This window comes from Rhinolophus sinicus, chromosome 18, assembly GCF_057876585.1.
Source record: "Rhinolophus sinicus isolate RSI-liver-muscle chromosome 18, RSI-T2T, whole genome shotgun sequence".
Lineage (NCBI taxonomy): Eukaryota > Metazoa > Chordata > Mammalia > Chiroptera > Rhinolophidae > Rhinolophus > Rhinolophus sinicus.
In genome coordinates, this window is record NC_142518.1 from 37,161,526 (window position 1) to 37,182,634 (window position 21,109).

At 40.8% G+C, this 21,109-nt stretch overlaps 1 long non-coding RNA gene and 1 other non-coding gene across 3 annotated transcripts in view; both read right to left on the reverse strand.

Annotated features, from left to right (window-relative positions):
* Positions 1-582: 582 nt before the first annotated feature.
* TRNAM-CAU (transfer RNA methionine (anticodon CAU)) lies at positions 583-656 on the reverse strand. Its single transcript has one exon. It is a non-coding gene; the product is annotated as a tRNA-Met (tRNA).
* A 7,064-nt stretch (positions 657-7,720) lies between these two features.
* LOC141569710 (uncharacterized) overlaps positions 7,721-21,109 on the reverse strand; it is a 62,015-nt gene continuing 48,626 nt past the window's right edge. Inside the window, exons 3-4 of one of the 2 annotated variants that reach the window (XR_012493473.2) lie at positions 16,263-16,401; positions 7,721-14,406 (exon numbers count right to left, since the gene is read on the reverse strand). This is a non-coding gene — a long non-coding RNA (uncharacterized LOC141569710). Of the gene's footprint in view, positions 16,402-21,109 lie in introns of both variants that reach the window. The other variant, XR_016019947.1, reaches the window with a different exon arrangement.

The window sequence follows — 21,109 nt, forward strand, 5'->3', positions numbered from 1 at the left end:
AGTCTGTCTTTTTATCCTCTTAACGGGGTCTTTTGTAGAGGAAAAGGTTTTAATTTTGAAGTCCACTTTGTTATTTTTCTTTTTTGGATCATGCTTTTGATCTCATATCTTCAAAAGCCCTAGCTCCCAAAGATTTTCTCCTACTTTTTATTCTAAAAGTTTTGTAGTTTTGTGTTTTAAATTTAAATTTATGATGTTTTCAAAAACAGCTTTATTGAGATATAATTCACATGCCATAAAACGCACACATTTGAAGTGTACAACTTAATGTTTTTTTAGTATACTCATAGCATTGTGCAAACATCACCACAATCTAATTTTAGAATATTTTCATCACCCCAAATCAAACACATGTGCCCACTCCTTAGTTGACTCCAGCCCGAAGCAACCACAGACTTATTTTCTGTCTTTATAGATATGTATATTCTGGACATTTCATATAAATGAAACTATACAATATGTGACCTTTTGTGTCTGGCTTCTTTCACTTAGCATAATACATATATATATACATATATATATGTATGCATGTATATATATGTATATATATGTATTTTTTTAAAAGGAGGACGCAGCTCACCGTGGCCCATGCGGGGATTGAACCGGCAACCTTGGTGTTATGAGCACCACGCTCTAACCAACTGAGCTAACCAGCCACCCCAGCATAATATTTTTAATGTTCATCCATCCACGTTGTAACATTTATCAGTATTTTATTCCTTTTTATGGCTGAACAATATTCCATTGTGTGTATATAACACATTTTATTTTTCCATTTTGCCAGTAGAATAAAATGCAAAGTCCTTACCTTCCTTTAAGTCCCTTTATCCTCTTCCTTTTATAAAATTAAATATTAACTATTTCTTCTACATACATTGAAAACCACATCAAACAATGTTATAATTTTTACTTCAACTGTGAAACACAATTTAGAAAACTTAAGAGGAGATGTCAAATCTATTTTATTTACCCTGATTTTTACTCCTTCAGGTGCTCTGTCTTCCTTTTGTGCACAGTCTTCCAGACCACTGAGGATAAATAGGATCTCATCAAGATCTTTCCCGTCTCCTTCATTCCCTGGATCTCCCTGTTAAATTTATGACTGACTTGTTGATTTATTGCTTGCCCCAATCAATATTGAGATGCTAGTGATGTTGGCATTTCCTGACTGTTACCCACTGAAATCACTATTGTTTTTGATAATGCCGTTGGGCATGGGATTTTCCTCACTTTGCTCTAAATAAAATCAGCCCCCTTTTGCAGTAAAGCTACTTTGGGTCTGCTCATTCCTGGTGAAACTTCTGTTTCTCAGAGCTGGAGGGGATAGGAAAAGCTCCAGGTTAGAACAAAACAGACTCCCATGGTTCTTACAGAGATTCAGAGGATTTTCTCGAATAAGTACTTCTCAATTTGTTGTATGACTTTGGTCAATTTCCAGAGTCTTTAATTGGTTGTTTTGACAATTTTTCCACTTTTGTAATTGCTTTTTGGGGAGGGGATTTGCCAAGCTCCTCACTTAGCCATTCCAGAAGTCTCTTCCTTCCTGAAACTAGATTTTTGATACTAACATTTAAAAATGTTAGTATGCTTAGTGACATTCATGCCAGTATAAATTAACAGTTTAGATACAAACGACTTATGCGTTTTGTGACTTAGACTCTTGATTTGTTCCAAAAATAGTCACCATGCAGTGTCTGTTTTTTTATATGTGCATTTATATATATGTGATGATTGTAATGCATAAGAGTGAAATGATATTGCATTATTCCCAACAGTGGAAGATAATAGTTTGAAGCTTCAATAAATGAATATCTTACTACTCTCCCTTATTAATGGTGCCTTTACTTCAAGGACTAGTTTCTTTGTCTTTTTTTTTTCACGTTACTTTTGTTTGACATCCTTTCCTCGCTTCTAGGAAAAAAATGTGTTTCTCCTTTAATATCCCTCATAGCAGATGAAATACTGCCTCCTTGCCATGGACAACTGTAGTTACTACATTGACATACTCAATCAGATGATGTTTAAAATATAATCATATTTACATAAAGAAACTAGACATCATAGGGATCTACTGTTTATCAATTTGGTAGCATAACCACAGAGAAAAGAATTCTTTTAAGTGCGTAAAATTTTACTGTACATCCCAGTTAGAGTATATTCTAAACAAACAAACAAACAAACAAACAAAAACCCTGCAAAAATTTAAACTATTTCTAGTAATTGTATTTGTGGCAGTAGTGTTGGTATTGTTATTTTGAGACTGCCCCGTGTATTTTGGCGTACCACTATTCAATCTACTACACAGATATAAGATTGATAAGAATGTGAAAAATATTGACCTAAATTTGAATTAGAAGTATCAACGTGACTCATGATGTCTTTTATGGTTAAAAAATACTTATTTTCCTAGCTCTGTCCACTAAAAAGACTTAGAAATAGTGCAGTGGCAATGACCATTCCTATTGGGTGGGAGTCTATCCATACCATTACCCACTGAAAGCAATTAGGCCTCCTTTGCAAAATGACTGACTTTAGGACTGTAGAAGGAAGGGTATAAAATGATATTGGCACATCTGGTCATTCCAGCTAGCAAGGAAGCTTTCAAAGACTGCTATAGCCATGTTAAAATAACTCAGAAACCAATTGAAGAAGTTTCCACTGATGAAAGATGGGACACTTTGAGCATCAGCAGGGATAACTGCAATGGATTGAAGTGCATGAAATATGTTTAAATTTAGGAGTTCACAGTGATCCAAAAACAATTCATAGGTCACATTTGGAGGTGCTAGTAAACCACTTTGTTAATTTGAAATCTGCTTAAATAAAGGGAAAGAATCAAACATTTTTTTCTGCCTGCTTTATATTACCTTTGACTCAGGATAACCAAATTCTTGATGAAAGGTTTTCTTTATAGAAATGATCTTCTAATAAATGAAGAAGAGGGCATGATAGAATTAGAATATCATTTTTTTGCAAAGCATTTTGAGTGAAAGTACGCAATAACCACCAATTATTGTTAAAATCACACAAAAAAGACAATTTGACATCCCAACCTAATGGAAGCACATTAGTCACACCACCTATGAAGTATTTTTGACAAAACTTTGGATTGGAATCTTATTAATAGATCTAACCACCAATTTACCAGAAATATAGTGAACAGAGGAACATCTAAAATAACACCATGGGGTGCATTTAGAAATTCATTCCAAATACATTAATTTGCAACTTCTTCAAGACTATCTCTTTTCACCAACAAATACATGCAAGGAGGGATAAAAGAGGTGGATGAGAAGCATATAGATTAAGAAATTTAAGAACTATATCAACCAATTTTAATGTATGAGCCTTATGTGCTTCCTGATTCAAGCAAACAATTCAGTAAAAAGTGTATGAGACAACTGGGGAAATTTGAACACTGGATATTTGTGGATAATCTGGAACTGTAACATTTTTAGGTGTGGTAATGATGTTATAGTAATTATTTTCAAAGGTTTTTTTTAATGCATACACATTAAATTTTTTTTTTTTTATTGGGGAATAGTGTGTTTCTCCAGGACCCATCAGCTCCAAGTCGTTGTCCTTCAATCTAGTTGTGGAGGGTGCAGCTCAGCTCAGCTCTAAGTCCAGTCGCCATTTTCAGCCATCCCATGTGGGAATTTTATGCCTCAAACCTTTGGAATGTTGTGGGGACAGAGCCCCACAGAGCAGTTTCCAGAAAGGTGCTGGCTCAGGTAGTAAATGGCCATCAACTGTGAATGGATGGCCGTCAGCTGTGGCTAGTTGGCCGTCAGCTGTAATTAGTGAGCCATTGGCCACTAATATAACTGCCGTAGCTACGCTAGCAAAAAATGGGGGCTAGCAAGAAGATGGTGGCTGAGCTAGCAAGCGGTGGAGTGTGGATTGCAGATTGCAGAGAGGCAGATGCCGCCAGCGAGAGTATAATAATATGACTCCCCTATCTATGGCTCCATGGGTGTTCCTTTTTGGCCTCACAATATCCTGTGTTCTTATGTGGGGAGCGGGAGCTGAGACCCCACAGGTCGCCCTGCACAACATGCATACACATTAAAAGTTTATTTTTATTGGGGAATAGTGTGTTTCTCCAGGGCCCATCAGCTCCAAGTCGTTGTCTTTCAATCTAGTTGTGGAGGGTGCAGCTCAGCTCTAAGTCCAGTCGCCATTTTCAGCCATCCCATGTGGGAATTGAACCAGCAACCTTGTTGTTGAGAGCTCGTGCTCTAACCAACTGAGCCATCCAGCCACCCCATCAAAGGTGTTTTTATTTGGAGGAGTACATTAAATATATTTAAGTGGAAATGATAGGATGCCTGGGAATTGTTTCAAAATAATCCAGGGGGAGAAATATTGGGGTATAGAAGCAGGTTCACACCTTGTATTTGGCTATTATGTCTCGAGTCATAATAGTTGTCACGTGGGGCGTCATGCAGGGTCCTAGTTCCGCTCCCCACATAAGAATGCAGGATATGACGAGGCCATAAAGAACACCCATGGAGCCATAGATACAGGAGTCATACCACTATATTCTCACTGGCAGCTGGGTTGGAGACACAGGAAGCAGGATCCACACGATCTGCAATCCACCGTGCTAACTGCAATCCGCGCTTGCTAGCTCAGCCACCATCTTCATGCTAGCCCTCATTTTTCTGCTAGCATAGCCACGGCAGTTATATTAGTGGCCAATGGCTCACTGGTTACAGCTGACGGTGAACTAGCCACAGCTGATGGCCATCCAATCACAGTTGATGGCCATTTACCACCTGAGCCAGCACCTTTCCACGTGAGGGTGAGAGCCTGGAAACTGCACTCCTGGATCTGTCCCCAAAACAGTCCCCTGACTTTTTCTTTTATTTTACTTTTTAATTAAATTTATTAGGGTGACATTGGTTGATAAAATTATATAGGTTTCAAGTGTACATTTCTACACTACACCATCTATATGTTGCATTGTGTGTTCACCACCCAGAGTCAGGTGTACTATCACCATATATTTGACCCTCTTTACTCTCTTCTACCACTCCCTGCCCCCTTACCCTCTGGTAACCACTAAACTGTTGTCTGTGTCTATGAGTTTTTGTTTCTTTGTTTGTCTTGTTCGTTTGTTGCTTTCAGTTTTATATTCCACATGTGAGTGAAATCATAGTTCTTGACTTTTTCTCTCTGACTTATTTTGTTTAGCATAATAACCTCAAAACATTAGAAAGAACTAGAATGTCATGATCTTGCAAAATATCAGGAGAGATTTCCGATTTTTGTTTAACTCCAATTTACCTAACCAGGAAGTTCTGGATTCAAGTAGTTTTGGCCCTCTCCATCTGCAGAGCAAGCCAGGTCTCAATTTATAGGGCTCAGTTAAATGGTTATTTATCTTTCTGCTCAGAAAGTAATTATGTCTCTTACCTGGCTCAGAATCAGTCCTGCCTCTCAATACAAATACTCTTCGATATGTACAGCCTGCTTCATTTTTCCAACAGAACTTAACACCAAATGATATATAATTTATTAGTTTAATTTCTGCCTTCCACCCATAAAATGTAAGTTCCCCATATGAGCTATGGTTTGTGATTGTTTACTGATGATTCCTCAGTGCCTTTATGTAGCAAGTTCTGATTAAATAGCTGAATGGTTTACTAAATGAATGAGCCAGAGGTAAGGGCCTGAACCCAGGCATTGGTGCCTGAAGCACAGTTGTCCTGCCAGCAGGAGGCGCTCCAGGATATCTGAATGGATTGGAACCGGTTGTTTGCTTTAATACTTTGCGGTGTATCGCAGAGTTCTAGCCCAGTGCTTCTCCAATTTAACCATGCACCCGAAACACCTGGGGATCTCGTTTAGGATAATGCTCATTTTTATTCAGGAGGTCTGGGTTGGGGCTCAAGAGTCTTCATTTCTAACACGTTCCCAGGTCATGCTTCTGGTCTACACACCACACATGAATTAGCAAGATTGTATGACCACCTCCTAGGTATGTTAAGGAAAACATCATCCCCAATAATTCTAACATTTTAAGTTTCTTTCTATAGAAATGTAGTAGTTAGGAGAGTTTAGGCTTTGGACACACACACAGCTGCATTCAAATCCTGACTCTGCCACTTGCCCACTGGGCAAGTTAATAACCATGTCTATCTTAGGTTAATAATCATCTCTGTGCCTAAGTTTCCTCAGCTATTAAATGGTAGGAATAATGTGTACTTGGCAGAATTATTATGAGTTAAATGGGCAAATGCAGGTAAAGTTCTCAGATAATCTCCAGCAAATGGTATTTAAAAATTAATATGAATATAATAGAGCACTTTCCATTTTAAAAGGCTTTCCCATGTGTAGCCTGGTCCACTGCCATTAGCCATGATTTAGGTCACATTATTATTGGTTGATGATTGGTGATGAAACGACTCCAGATTTCACTGGATCAAAGGGGAATGAGGTTGACCTGACTAGCTCTAATCTCAAGCTGTAACTATTCCTCTCTTCCTCATGGATAGCGAGGCCCAGTCTTCTTTTTCTGATGCTGGGTGATACATGACTACCCTGAATTCTTACAACAGCAGCGTGTGAATGTGTAGGGAGAGAGGAGAAGCTCAAAATTAGTGTATGTGGCAGGATCCAGGCTGGTGTCTGAAATGTGGGAAGTCTGGATTCTCTTGGCTCCACTGTCTCAGCCTGCCTGTCTTCTGAAAGAGACACAGGGGAGGAAATAATGGCTTCTGTGTGGATGATAAATTTGTCACAGGTGAGTAGGAATTTGATACTTCTCCAAAAGGTATACATTTTCCCTTTGCCTGGCTAGGAGTTTCCTAAAACAGACTGCAGCAGTCACTACCTGGATTCCTGATCGTGTTTTGTCATGTTTTGGGCTGCTTGTGGGTAGGGAGGCACTATACGGAAATACTCCCAGGCAACCCCTCACCCAGGCTGACTGGCCTCCTCTAGGCATCATGTTCTAGTGCTGTGGTCGACACTACAGAAGGAGATAAAAATGTCTGTTTCAAAAAAATAAATTTTCTTACTGGGGAAATAATTTTTTCAGTTATTCGGTGTTTCACCCATGCCTGCATTGTTTTGGGGACTGTGCTCAATGTTGGAAAAAGAGAAATAAGTCTGGAAGAACTCAGAGTTTAGTATTGGAAATATATGCTAAGGCATGTGTTAGAGGTGCTATTAGAGTTGAGACTGGATATGGTAAGTTGCCTTGGGAATGAGTGTGGACACTGAGCCTTAGAGTAGAAGACCCATCTAAATGTCCTCTGAATCAGATCAGGTCTCCACACCACAAGGCTATCACCTCATTCTCCCTCCTATGAACTTTAGAGGAGATGGCATCTCACGGAGGCAGAATCAGTGTGATTTTACTGGAATCAGTAGCCTTCCGGTACGATATACGGCTAAAACTTCCCCTGGGAAGGAGTAGGGCCTGTTGGATCTCTCAGAGGATCTCATGCAGAGATGTGACACTGAAGAACTACAGCAATCTGGTGACCGTATGCACAAATAGCATCATTCCTTAACTTAGTCATTTATGGGGCAAGTATTTCTTAAGCACCTATTGTGTTCTGGAATGTGGGCTGGGGACTGGTAAAACACCAGTATATGAGTGTTGCGAGCAAAGTCAAGGGGACATTAACCCCTCAGCAGGGCCCTATGTCCCTGTGTGGTATTCATGATGTGAGTGGGGAACAAAGTCCCGGCACACAGGTTCAGATAGAGTGAGCAACACAGCTTTATTTGGGAGCCAATGTCCCTCCAGAGGCACAGAAGTTTATACAGGATATAATAGAATTTAGTAACGAAACAAGTCCCAGAGTCAATCGGGACAGAGAAGGTTTCTGATCCGGGAAAAACGAGTGGGCCCACGACGGGTCTGAGGCAAGCTGGTCTTGCAAGGAAGAACTTCGGAGAGTCCCAGAGTATGGTGGCTTGCACCTTGCAGAGGACTCTGTCAGATCGCCCAGTCAGACTTCTCACAGCATTGTTCTGGAGTTCTGCTTTTATCCTCTTTTCCTTGGACTTGTTTACTTCTTAGGTGATAACCAGTTGTTTGCCAGGAGTTTTTTTACCTCTTAGATGATAACCAGAAGTTGTTTGGTAAATGTGTTTATCAATCAATTTTGTTATGCTCAGTTTCACACAAAAACATGCTTTTTACTTCACTCTTATTAGTCTCACACATGTGCAGCCATAGTTCTGTCCCTACTAGTAAACAACTTATTTTGCAAACCTCAATCCAACATATATAATACATTTTATATGCTCTATACAATGAGACAGAAATGATCCTTAGCATCATGGGGCTTGTCTAACGACTTTACTATGAAAATGAAGACCTGTATGTTTAACTGGTTTTTTGTTTATTGTTGAAAGGTTTATGGTTCCTTAAATGTATATCTAGGGGCGGCCGGATGGCTCAGTTGTTAGAGCGTGAGCTCTTAACAACAAGGTTGCTGATTCAATTCCCACATGGGCCAGTGAACGGTGCCCTCCACAACTAGATTGAAAACAACAACTTGAGCTTGGAGCTGAGCCATGGGTGGGTGGCCAGTTTGCTCAGTGGTTGGAGCGCAGTGCTCATAACACCAAGGTCGCTTGTTTAATTCCCACATGGTCCAGTGAGAAGCAATGTCTCGAGCTTGGAGCTGAGCCACCAGTGGGTGGCTGGTTGGCTCATTGGTTAGAGGGCGGTGCTCATAACACCAAGGTCGCCAGTTTGTGTCCCATATAGGCCAGTGAGCTGCGCCCTCCACAACTAGATTGAAAAAATCAATGACTTGATTTGGAGTTGAGCTGAGCCCCCCACAACTAGATTTAAAAAAAACCAAAAACCAAAAAACAACAACAACTTGACATCCTGGAAAAACACATTGTTCTCCAATAGTCCCCAATAATAAAAATAAATGTGTATCTAAGCTTGGGCATGAGTTTCAGATATTAGAGATCCTCAGTATATTGGGGGTACAGAATGGGTATTTGAGTTTGGGACCCTTTTGAAAGACTTATTGGATTGGTGAGAACTTTAGTAAGCTCATTTGATGCTCTTACAGTCATATTTGTCTGTTTTTAGAACTGCTGAAGGTGAAAATGTTGGCAGCTGTTTCCTGGGAAGTCTTACCATCCTCTGCACAATCGTCCCACATCATGTACTCTTCCCCATGAGCAGGACATGAACCATGAAAACCCAGTGTAATCTCAGAGGAGGACCTATTGATCATGTAAATGTAACATTTTCATATGGACTCAATTTTTCCCCACTGGGGATTTCTGATAATAACTTCTTTTTGTCAACATCAGTTTCAATTGTCATAGAATTATTGTTAGTAAATTTTCTAAAATGTCTACACTTTATCCCTGTAGTTGCCACTGTGCCCATATAACCAAGGTTCTCAAAGTCTGTCTTTGCTCCTAACTGCATTTTACCCCCAATTTAGGGTCTGTACTTTGATTTGGAAGAAAACTATATTGGCCATACTGACTTCTTTTGGTACATTATATCCGCATGATTTATTTATTTTATAAGTGGAAGTTTGTACATTTTGATACCCACGTTGACTTTTTAAACCTTTATTCTGGCATTTCTTACTCCACATTTTTAATATTTGTCAAGTGTGCTCCAGATTAGGGGTTTACTTAAACACCCACGGTCACCCTCTCAGCAGGTCGTATTTGGGGAACAGCTGTGCAATGACCTGAGTTTGGTAAAATTCACAAGGGATGATTCTTTGTCCTTTACATTAAGAGAATATTGGAAAGGCTCTGAATTACAAAAGCCACGTGTGGTAGACTTAAAAATGGCCTCCAAAGATATCCAGGTCCTAATCTTTGGAGCCTGTGAAGGTTCACTTATATGGTGAAAAAGGACTTCGCAGATGTGATTAAGTTAAGGAATTTGAGATGGGGAGATATGCTGGATTATCCAGATGGACCCTAAATGTAATTACAAGTAAGCTTATAAGGGGAAAGCCGAAGGAGATTTGACTGCTGAAGGGGAGAAAGTGATGTGATGGCAGAAGCAGCCTTTGAAGATGGAGGAAGGGCGCACAGCTGCTGCTGCCCACGCAGCCGGGAGGGCTCGGCTTGAGGGGGAAAGGCGAGGAGATCGAGAAAAAGACACAGAGACAGGAAGGCTGGGATCGGGAGGTCCACCGTCCACGGATGGCGGAGCAGTGGTGCAGTCTTTATTTCACACACAGTTTACATACAGTGTTAGAACAGTTGTCTATACAAACAAGTATTAGCAGAACAAGCAGGTATCAGTAGAACATTCTGTTTTGTGTATTGGCAAGTTTGTATGTCTGTGGCTGCATTAGTATTATCTTGTTCTTCCTGGGAAGATGCTGAGGCGAGGCTTCCCATGGGAATGACCTTGCAGGCTGCAAGGCCCTTGTTAGCTTACAGCCCGCTCCCTACACACAGCCAAGGAATACAAGGCATCTACTATAAGCTGAAAAGGTAAGGAAACAGATTCTCCCTTCAGAGCCTCCAGAAAGAACCAGCCCTGCCAACACCTTGACTTTAGCCTAGTGAAACTTATTTCAGACTCCAACCTCCAGAACTTTAAGATAAAACAAAAATTTGTGTTGTTTTAAGCCACTAAATTTGTGGTAACTTGTTAAAGAGGCAACAGGAAACTAATATACCATCTAAGAACTGGGAAAGTCAGGGGTGGCTGGATGGCTCACTTGGTTAGAGCATGAGCCCTGAACAACAGGGTTGCCGGTTCGATTCCCACATGGCCAGTGAGCTGTGCCCTCCACAACTAGAATGAAGGACAATGACTTGGAGCTGATGGGCCCTGGAGAAACACACAGTTCCACAATAAAAAATTAAAAAAACAAAAGAACTGGGAAAGTCATTTAGGTAAGTGGAATTCACTTAGGAGAAAACAGTGTTTCAGAAAAGATACTATGAATATTAAAATAGCTCAAAACATGTCCCCCCACCACTGGGAATTTATATATAAATATTCCCATTAATATATTTCCATTAATTTGAATCAGATATTGAGTGTTTATAAAGCAATTCAGCATTAAAAATTACCAGAAAATCTCTGCATGAAAATAATGAGTATGATAGAGCCCTATGGCAGAAGAATCACCCTTTCAACTTGAAAAAAAACCAAAAATGTAAGGCACAAACCATAGACATGCCCAGAAAAATCATTAAAGAATATAATATCCATCAGACATATAAGGAGAGAATTCCTATGAAGGTAGTGAATAGAAGAATTTATCCAGTCATCACTCATCTCTTCATCAACAGGGGAGGCTGTATACTGGAGAGAAACCCAAAGAATGTAATATTTCTTTTGAAGTTTTCAGCATGAAGGCTAACCTTACTCAGCACAGGAGAATACACACCAGGGTGAAGGCCTACGAATACAATAACTTTGGGAAAGTCTTCAGGGATCTCCCTTGTCTTAGGAATCATGTGATAACTCACACTGGAGGAAATCCTTTGGATGTATTTAATGTGGCGAGACCTTTAGTGTAAGCCTATCCATTAAGGCATACATGAGAATTCACAGTAGAGCAAAATGTTATGAATGAAATCAGTGTGGAAAAGATTCCAGCACAAGCTCTTACCTTAACAAGCAGAAGAGAATATGTAATGGGGGAGAAACTCTATGAAATGTTAGGCTGAAAATGCTGCTAGTCCCGTATCCCTTAGAAGTCATATGAAGATTTGCACTGGAGAAAAACCTTGTGAGTATAATCAACGTGGAAAAAGTACTTCACTCTGAAGGCTCAGAATAATACATTCTGAGGAGAAACCCTATGAATGCAAGGTTTGTGGGAAAGCCTTTGGTGATTCCTGGTCCCTTAAGAAATATGAGAGAATTTATGCTAGAGGGAAACTATGGATGTTTTCACTTACTGTGCACAAGGGAAGTTAAAATGGGAGTGAGATCTTATAAATGTTATAAATATGTAATAGCCTTTGTCAGTGTCTCATGTTCAGAGTGGATCACTGACTATTTTCTAATGGGTTTGATATGGCATGTGAGAGAAAAAAAGAAGTCAAGAATGACACAAAAGAAGGGGCCAAGTGTTTCTGACATAATCACAATATTTTTGTCCATTCTTTTTATTGTGGTAAAATATACATAGCATAAAATTTACCATTTTGACCATGTTTACTTTTTCCATTTTTTTTTCCATTTAATCTTTCTGGGAACTTAGGTTTTTGTTGTGTGTTTTTTTATAAGCAGGTGTATATTTATTTTATTCTATGGGTTATAATCCAACACAATCCTTGTTTATTTTGTTGCTCAAATTTCCAAGAGGAGATCCTCCAGGTTGGCTCCTGTAATCCCTTCTACCTCCTCCTGCCTCATATCCAGGCAACCACTGACTTGCTTTCTGTCCTATGAATTAGTTTGCATTTTATTGAAGTGTCTATAAGTGGAATCCTATAGTATGTAGCCTTTTAAGTCTGACTTGTTTTATTTAGCATATTTTAAGGTTCATCAATATTCTGTATATCAATAATCCATTCCTTTTTATTGCTGAGTAGCATTTGATTATATGGATATATTACAACTTGTTTATCTGTTCACGGGTTGATAGGCATTTGGATTGTTTTCAGTTTTGGGCTATTCCAAATAAAGCTGCTCTGAAATTTGTGTACATTTCTTTGTATGGATATATTTCCTTTGCTCTTGAGTGAATACCTAGGAGTAGAATGGCTAGATGATGTGGTAGGTCTATGTTAAACATTTTAAAAAATTGCCAAACTGTTTTCCAAAGTGTTTGTGCCATTTCGCATTCCCATCAGCAGTGTAGGAGAGTTCTCGTTCCTGTACATCCTTGCCAAACTTGGTGTAGTTGGTCTTTTCAATTTGAGCCATTTGAATAGGTATGCAGAGTTATCTCATTGTGGTTTTAATTTTCATTTCCCTAATGACTAATGATGTTGAGCATCTTTTCATGTGCTTATTTGCCATCTGTATATTTTCTTTGGTGAAATATGTGTTCAAATATTCTACCCATATTTAAGTTGGCGTCACTTCCTGAGAATTGTTGCTTCTATTCCCAGCTCATATCGCCATACATAGGTGTCATGCTTCTTAATCTAGCTATCTGACTCCCTCTACCAGAGGAGGGAGAAGATCACGATCATTTAACTTGAACCAAAGAATTTTTCATGCTTCACTCTGATCTCCTTGAAACTACTCTCCAAGACCCAGACTTAAAATTTTTTGTACATGGGTCATATCTAAGACTGAACAAGAATGTTTTCAAGCTGAGTTTGCTTTCACTACTTTCTAAGATCTTATCAAATCCAATTCTTTTCCTGAAGTCAAGTCAGCAAAACTAATCAAACTTATAGGCATGGCTTAAACCTAGCAGCTTGCTTAAGTCTAAGGGACAAAAGAATTAAGATATATAGACTGCAAATATAGCTATGGTGTGGTCCAAAATTTCCACATGGTATGGACACAACTGAATTTCCTAACTGCTGCTGGTACATTAAGCACAGTGAGTAAATTTGAGCTTTACTAGGTGTCCTGCTCCTCTCCACGGCATTTCTCTCACCCCAAATACAATTAGTACAACAAATTAAAGATAATTTGGTTATTCCAGATCACTTCTGTGAAATCTTGTGCAAACTGAAGTCACAAGCACCAGGTTCTGAACATATTGGGAGAAAGCTGGATGTACTCTTCAGTCAGGTGTGTTGTGAAGACTCCTAGACAGATGCTTGTTTCTCCAAACTCTTTGAAATGGAATTTGGTGAAAAAAGTTTTCACACTATGATTCATCACAGCAAAGAAAACTTAAATTATTCTGAGACAATATTGGTGGAGAAATTTTAATCAGGTAGTAGAGGAGGTTTCCAGTGAATGTTTCACCTGCTAGACTCACAGCCCTAGAAAAGCTATAAAGATGGGACATGGCCAGGAACTATACTCTCAGGGACCCTTAGAACATTTACAAATGGACTTTATATAACTCACAGGTGTTTGAATATATATTTATTGTTTTCTGCCTTTTCTTTGAATGGTCAAAAGTTTCCCCTTGTTGGAAAGCAGTGGCTTTTACTGTGGCTAAGAACAGTAGATTTTTATCTTTGCTACTTGGGAATTCTCTAGTTACCTTTCTACTGACAGAGGTACTCAATTTACTGGGACCGTAATTAAGGAACTTTGTAACGTGTTGCCTGTTAGCCAAAAATCAGTCCCTATCATCCTCAATCCTCAGAAAAAAAATAGAAACAGGTACTTTAAAAATTAAAACTGGGGCCAGCCCGGTGGCTCAGGCGGTTGGAGCTCCATGCTCCTAACTCCGAAGGCTGCCGGTTCGATTCCCACATGGGCCAGTGGGCTCTCAACCACAAGGTTGCCTGTTGGATTCCTCGAGTCCCGCAAGGGATGGTGGGCAGCGCCCCCTGTAACTAAGATTGAACACGGCACCTTGAGCTGAGCTTCTGCTGAGCTCCGAGATGGCTCAGTTGGTAGGAGCGCGTCCTCTCAACCACAAGGTTGCCGGTTCGACTCCCGCAACTAGCAACGGCAACTGGACCTGGAGCTGAGCTGCGCCCTCCACAACTAAGACTGAAAGGACAACTTGAAGCTGAATGGTACCCCCCACAACTAAGATTGAAAGGACAACTTGATTTGGAAAAAAAAATTCCTGGAAGTACACACTGTACCCCAATAAAGTCCTGTTCCCGTTCCCCAATTAAAAAAAATTAAAACTTGCTAAACTTTCTTAAGACTTACAATGAGCTTGGCCTAAGGTTCTCCAATTGGCGCTAATGGCCATCTGGTCTTCTCTGGCAAACAGATTTCCATCTTGTGAATTTGTTACAGCCAGGTTATTTATTTTAGATTCCACTTTGTTGCAAGCAGATGTGGCTTAGTACTGTAAAGGATCAATGGCATATATACTAGGAGTCATCACCAACAGATTAAGCTGCCTTTTCAAAGGAATCACTTTCTGAGCCTCTACATGACTTACAACCAGGAAACCTAGTCTACTAGAAGAAACACCAATGAAAAACAACCCTGGAGTCCCACTGGAAGGGCCTCTACTAGGTTTTCTTGCAATAGCCAAGTTACAAGGAACAGATCATTGGGTCCATGTTTCCTAGACAAAGAGACATTGACCTCTGAATGAACTTCTACTTTAACCAGAAGCCAAGAGTTTCTTCAAACTCTTCTCATGTAGATGATGGCATGAAGGAGACAGCTTTCCCAAAAACATTGGAACAAGCGGACAACCCTGAGTAGTGGACAGCTTCTGCCCAAGATGTGGAAACATGACCCTTGTCTAATCTTTCTTATCTACCATTTCTTCTAAGCCTTGTTTTTTCATTCTTTACATTCTACTTTCTGAATTTGTGCATGTCTATAGAATTATGTCCAAGTGCTGAGCATTGTTATTCCTTCTAGCCTCACTCTGTTCTTTCTATCCCCTTTTCCTATTCTTCTCTTTTTGCCACCTTTCTCCCCTCTCCTTTCCTCCATACCCAAAGTCCTTGGAATTTTTTTGTTTAGACTTATAATTATGAAGTTAATGTAACCCATGATTGTTGCTTTTGCTCACTTTTTCCTGTCAGTTCCATTGCTCCTTTATGAACACTCATTCCCTACCCTGAGAGAAATCTCTCCACCATTACTGCTGCCATTTGGGGCATGGTCTCACCAAAACTGGGTCTCTGACAAAGTCTAAGTTTAACAAACTCTACTCTGAAGAGGTGGGACTTGTTTTTCTTGAAAGGCTGAAGTGGGTAGATAGCATTAGTCCAGCCTCAATGTCAGCTTCACCCAGGAAAGCTACAATGACAAACGTATGACTGTTTTTTCCTGCTGTAGAGCCATGAAGTGAGTCATATTTTGTTTTAGGGCCCAGTGATTATTGATTTTTGCCAGGTAGTTAGACAGAGTCATGCTGTTTTGCCCATCTTGTTCTCCTTTCTGACTATACAATTGGACTGATTTTGAACAATATATTACCTTTTTAGATCAGGACTTAAGTCCTAGTTCCAAACCAGAAGCACCACCCCCTTTGCAAAATGCCCATTCTTAGCAAATGATGAAAAGGGATTGCATGAAGACACTAAAAGACCTGAAATCAATCTGAATGTGACCTACACTGCCAGGGAAGGGTTTTAGGCTCCCAGAATCCCTTGGGTGATTGAAGTTCTGTGGACTATTGAAGTTCTATATAATGTTTGAGTTTTCCATACTTTCATTTGTGAAGTCACCCAAGCCACCTATGATGTCCTAAAAATATCGACATACTTACTCAAGAAATGCAGGAACTCCAGAAGGCTGGTGCTCATAACTGACTGGCATTAGACAGCATCCTGTGCAGTTGTCAATGATGATTGGTATACGTGGATTCCCTAAAACCTTTCTGATGTCTTTTTGGTGAATCAACACATCTGTAAAGCCAACCAAAACATTTATTGAGTAAGAAACATAGTTTTGACTTCTGGGACCTATGAGTTGTCATTAGATTGCTGGGTTGGGATATCTTTTTGCGAATATTAAGAACAGGTATAGGGGCTGGCCCGGTGGCTCAGGCGGTTAGAGCTCTGTGCTCCTAACTCCGAAGGCTGCCGGTTCATTCCCACATGGGCCAGTGGGCTCTCAACCACAAGGTTGCCAGTTCAATTCCTTGAGTCCCGCAAGGGATGGTGGGCAGCGCCCCCTGCAACTAAAATTGAACATGGCACCTTGAGCTGAGCTGCCGCTGAGCTCCCAGATGGCTCAGTTGGTTGGAGCACATCCTCTCAACCACAAGGTTGCTGGTTCGACTCCCGCAAGGGATGGTGGGCTGTGCCCCCTGCAACTAGCAACGGCAACTTGACCTGGAGCTGAGCTGCACCCTCCACAACTAAGACTGAAAGAACAACAACTTGAAGCTGAACAGAACCCTCCACAACTAAGATTGAAAGGACAACAACTTGACTTGGGGAAAAAAAAAAAAAGTCCTGGAAGTACACACTGTTCCCCAATAAAGTCCTGTTCCCCTTAAAACAAAACAAAAAAAGAACAGGTATACCATTCTGAAGATATACTTTTCTTCCAAATGATAGGGAGCTTTTAATTTTTTTCCTGATAGAAGTATCCTTAATCAAATGCATTCTATAATGTCTCATTAAGACCAGAAGTACTGTTCTGTTGAAACAGATGATCCAAGCATGATTAAGGAACAAAATCTCAAACAACAAACTGTCCCTCCAGCTCACTATGGGGGCCTTCTTAACTTGATTTTCAAACCTTATTCATCCATGTACTTTTCTTTTCTCTCTCAATATATTTGGTTAATAAAGAAAGGTGTCCATCTGAGCGAAGAGAAAGGGTTATAAAATAATTAAAACAGACTCTAGTTTTTCTTGTTTCAAGTTTTGCATCCTTTCCCTTTTTTCTTCTCCCTCTGCCTTTTTTACAATCTCCTTTCCTGAACCTTGAAAAACCTTAAGAATTATAAAAACAGCTATCAAAGGACTATTCTGAAAGCTGTAGGCATGAGATTGCACTAATGATCCTGAGAAAATGGCATGAAAAATTGAAATAGTCTCTCAACAGTTCCAACCACAGGTTTTCAGCAGTTACAGATAAGGAAAATTGCAATCTGGGACAGACCACAGTCACATACCGCTTTTCTTGCCCTAAGTAAACTAATCCTGCTTCAGCACAGGGAGTTTATTGTTCTTAAGTTTCTAACTGATGCACATCAGTTGAATAAAATCTTTAAATACTATTTGAGTCACATTTTTTTTTTCTCTTGACAAGGTCATTTTATAATAATAAAGGGGTCAATTCATCAGAATGACATGACAATCTTGAATGTTTAGGGATCTAATAACAGAGCTTAAATAAATGTCAAGAAAAACCTGATAGAATTGCAAGGAGAAATAGATGAATTCACAATTACAATAGAATATTTCAACACCCCTCTTTCAATAATCACTAGAATTAGTAGGCAGAAGTAAGGATATAGAAGACTTAGATAACACTATCAACCAACTTGCCCTCATTGATATTTATAGAACATTCCAATCATCAGCAGAATACATTTCCTTTACAAAGGCACATGTAACCCATTTACCCAGATAGACCATACTCAGGGCCATGAAACCAATCAAATAAATTTAAAAGTATTCACAAAGTATCCTCTGTGACCACAACTGAATTAAATTAGACATCAATAACAGAAAGATCTCTGGAAAATCCCCAAATGTTTTAAAACTAAATTACATACTTCTAAATAATGTCTAGATAAGAAAGAAATAAAAATTGGAATTAGAAGGTATTTTGACCTAAATGACAATGTCAGCAAAACATATAAAAAATTTTGTAGTGCAGTTAAGAAAGTACTTAGAGGTAAATTTATAATACAAAACACGTATTAGAAAATAAGAATGCTCTTAAAGCAATGACATCAGTTTTGTTTTTAAGAAACTAAAGCCATAAGAGCATATTAAACCTAATATAATCACAAGAAAGAAACTAATAAAGATCAGAGCAGAAATCAATGAAATAGAAACAAGAAAACCAATAGAGGAAATCAATGAAACCAGAGGCTGGTTCTTTGAGATCAATAAAAGTACGAAACCTCTAGCCAGAGGGAGTGGAATCAAATATTCAAACTATTGAAAGATAATTTATGAGTCAGGAATAATATATCCAACAAATACATCCTTTAGATATGAAGGGGGAATAAAGACCTTTCCAGACATACAGAAACTGAGGGAATTTTCTAATACACGTATGGCATTACAGGAAATACTGAAGGAGGCTATTTGATCTGAAACAAAAAAATCAAAAGAATACAAAACCATGAGTAGTGTTATGAACAGATAGACAGAAGCAGGCAATGGCAACCCCTACACAAAATAGGACACTATACACTTAAACATAATATAAAGGTGTCATGCGGGAGACCCTGCTTGCTGCGCCATTTATCGTGCAGGGCGGCCTGTGGGGTCTCTGCTCCCGCTCCCCACATAACGCAGGATATGGTGAGGCCAAAAAGGAACACCCACGGAGCCATAGGCAGGGGAGTCATACCACTATATTCTCTCTGGCGGCACTATACTCTCACTGGAGGCTGGATCCACACTGTCCGCAAACCACCATCCACACTTGCCAGCCCAGCCGCCATCTTCTTGCTAGCCCCCATTCTTCCTCTCTCTCCTTCTCTCTGCTAGCGTAGCCACAGCAGTTATATTAGTGGCCAATGGCTCACTGGTTACAGCTGACGGCCAACTAGCCACAGCTGATGGCCATCCAATCACAGTTGTTGGCCATTTACTACCTGAGCCAGCACCTGTCTATGTGAGGCCGAGAGCCTGGAAACTACTTTCTGGGGCTCTGCCCCCACAAAAGGGTAAAGAAGAAAAATCATTTAAAAAAAAGGATAAAAGAAGAAAAAGACAACTTGCTACTGCAATTCAGAAATCAACTCACGGGAGACAACCAAAATGGCCCAGTAGGTAAATGCTGTGCTTACCTTCTCTCACAACCACACCAAAATTACAACTAATCTACAAAACAACCACTATTGAGAATCGCCTAAAACCAAGCTGAACTGAAGCCTTTCAACTAAGGCAGAAGAGGCCACCTGCAGACTGGTAGGAAGATCAGAGATGCGGAACAGGCTGGTCCCACACCCGTGTGACCATTAAACATCAGGAGGGCTATTTCGGCTGTGGGGGTCCCCCCATTCCCTAAAGGAGCAAGAGATCCCAGCCCCACGCCAGCCCAGGGTTCCAGTGCTAGGGAGAGTAGTCCCCATAATTTCTGGCTGAAAACCAGTGGAGATTGTGACTGACTGAGACTGAGTACAGCTGCACTCACAGGTGCTCCTCTTAAAGGGAACGCGTGCGGACTTACCCACCAGTGGAATCACTTGCTCTGAGCTCCAGTGCTGGGGCAGCAGCTGGAAAGGTGGCAGGGACATATGGGGAGGAACTGAGTTGTCTGGCTTGTGACAAGGGCTACAGACGTGGCTTTCTCCTGGACAGGGGAGCTAGCAGAGGCCACTGTTTCTTTGTTGAGCCCTCCCCCTTCCCGGTGTGTGAACACAGGTGGTCACCATTTCTGAGTCTCCACTGTTAGTTCGCCAAACCCTGGCGATTTGAGACCTGGCCCTGCCCAACTTTTGGGCACACCCAGATTGCTTTCAGTGGCTTTTTTGTGCAGACAGCATGCCTTGTCTCAAGCTGCAGACTTTCCTAGGGTCTCTGAAAGGTTTGTGGAACCCAGACAAGCAGCATCTGGCTTGAGTGTGTCCTGTACCTCTGGCTGAGCAGCCCTAAGCGCAGTATTAGTGGCCTTGGTTCATGGCTTGGCATCTCAAGACACTTCCAAGCACAGCACGGGGGACAGCCATTTGCGGATTTCTTTCTGCCTCCTGCTGAGTGGCCCTGGGTGGAACACTGGTTGTGGCTGAAGTATACCTACAGCAGACCCCCTCCAAGGTGGTCCTGGGGCTTGCACCCCCAGTGGCCAGCTTCAAAACAAGCTGGAGCATCACCCAGCTGCCTCTAAGGAAGACACACCCAAGGGGCGGATTGGGCAGGCACTGGAGACCTGCTGAGGCAGATCCTCCTCTGTAGGGTCAGCCCCTGCACAACAACTCTTCCACTGTGGTCAAGGCCAGTCCTCACAACCAGTGAGGCCAAGGATCAGTCCGTCACATTGATGTGCAATTATCAACCAAGGCTCAACTATAAGAGTAGGACTGTGGCGACAGAGCCCCAGGGAGCAGTTTCCAGGCTCTCGGCCTCACATGGAGGGGTGCTGGCTCCAGTGGTGAATGGTCATCAACTGTGATTGGATGGCCACCAGCTGTGGCTAGTTGACCATCAGCTGTAACCAGTGAGCCATTGGCCACTAATATAATAGGCTTGGCTACGCTAGTAGAAAATGGGGGCAAGAAGATGGTGGCTGAGCTAGCAAGCAGCGGAGTGAGGGTTGCGGATCATGTGGCTCCAGTTTCCTGTGTCTCAAACCCAGCCGCCAGTGAGAATATAGTGGTATGACTCCCCTATCTATTGCTCTGTGGGTGTTCCTTTTGGCCTAGCCACATCCTGCATTCTTATGTGGGGAGTGGGAGAAGAGACCCCGCAGGCCACCCCG